General features: G+C 44.4%; 1 protein-coding gene across 1 annotated transcript in view; it reads right to left on the bottom strand.

Annotated features, from left to right (window-relative positions):
• The window catches only part of SLITRK1 (SLIT and NTRK like family member 1), a 5,293-nt gene extending 4,740 nt beyond the window's left edge, over positions 1-553 (bottom strand). Inside the window, exon 1 of the mRNA XM_004371400.2 lies at positions 171-553. The gene's annotated coding sequence lies outside the window, so the exon portion shown is untranslated. The remainder of the gene's footprint in view (positions 1-170) is intronic.
• Between the last annotated feature and the right edge of the window lie 789 nt (positions 554-1,342).

Below are 1,342 nucleotides of genomic sequence, written 5' to 3'. Positions count from 1 at the left end.
AATATATATGTATATATATATAAATTAAAAATACACCCTTACAGAATCTTCACTAATCAGAAAGGGAATAATGCTAGTAATTAGAAGCAAGTGCATGTTAGAGAAATAAGCAGAGGGTTTGCAGTGTAGTACAGGCGCACTGCCTGTGCATGGCTGTGCGTCGGACTGACCTTGCCTCTCTGATACAAAGCAGGATTTCCGCGGCTTCTGTTGTTGAGGCTGCGAGTGGAGTTCCAGCTGTGGCTGCCGGATGCCCAGAAGTTTCCCCCTCCCCGGGTGCTGTCCAGTCTCCCGGTGCTGAAATCACGCCCCAACCGAAGGACTCACGCTGCCGAGCCAATGGCGCTGGAAAATTTCCGCAATCGCTGCGTTTTGGGGCTGTCCATCCTTTTCCTTTCCTCGCCTTCAGTTTCTTAAACCTTTTTTTTTCTGGGCTCCCGCTCTCCCTTATTAGATCTTCTTTTCTTGTTCTCCTCTTTCTTCTGCTTTTTCAGAATTACGTGAAGGGGGGCGGAGAGTGGGGGGCGAGTTGACTGAGGGAGGAGAGAGCGCGAGAGTTGGGGGGCGGGGGGGGGAGAAGAGAGTTGCTAAGAAGCTCTGCTCGTTCCAGCCTGGTGCACTCTGAAAGATCTGACACCCTCTGCTGATCTGCAGTAGCAAAAATCCATCTGGTGAGGGAATGCTGAAGAAGAGAGAGAGGGGAAAAAAAAAACCACGTACGGGGCAAGCGTTAAAAATGTGGGCATTAAAGGCTGTCGATCTACATAGACGGTTATTTTAAAAGGATTATTTAATTCTTTTTGGGTGTTGGAAACTTTACCCTTTCCTACCCCCTAACGACCTCACAGCCCCCACTAGCTCCTGCGTTTGGAAAGGAGTGCTTTTAAAACATTTGTTTCCCAATCAATGGCTTGAATAAAATTAGTGTCAGGGTGTCAAGCGAACAGCAATTTGAGGTAATTATACCACACGCCATTTTCATCAGTGCTTTAAATGCATTTCTTCCTTCTCTGCGGTACAGTGTTTTATGCTACTTGATGTCTTTGAAAAAAATTTTGCGTGCTGGAAGTGGCCATTTGGAACATATGTTCATATCATATATATTTCATATAATATTATAATTGGGTAGAATTTTTTGGCAATTTAGACAAGTACTTTAAAAAACTTATATATTCAGTCATTTTGGTCAATGAGAGTAAGGTTTCCCTGATTATACTGAATATTATTTAAGACTGCAGGGTGAAAACACAATGTATGCTTACGTCTTTGATTCCAGACCAGAAAGCTTTCACTGAGAACCGGAAAAGGAGGGAGAGGGGCAGGGAAAAGAGATCCCAGGATG

The sequence above is a fragment of the Trichechus manatus genome, unplaced genomic scaffold, assembly GCF_000243295.1.
Source record: "Trichechus manatus latirostris isolate Lorelei unplaced genomic scaffold, TriManLat1.0 scaffold00013, whole genome shotgun sequence".
Classification (NCBI taxonomy): Eukaryota; Metazoa; Chordata; class Mammalia; order Sirenia; family Trichechidae; genus Trichechus; species Trichechus manatus.
The sequence above is the reverse complement of the archived record's forward strand: the minus strand, read 5'-3'. Positions and strand labels throughout refer to the sequence as shown.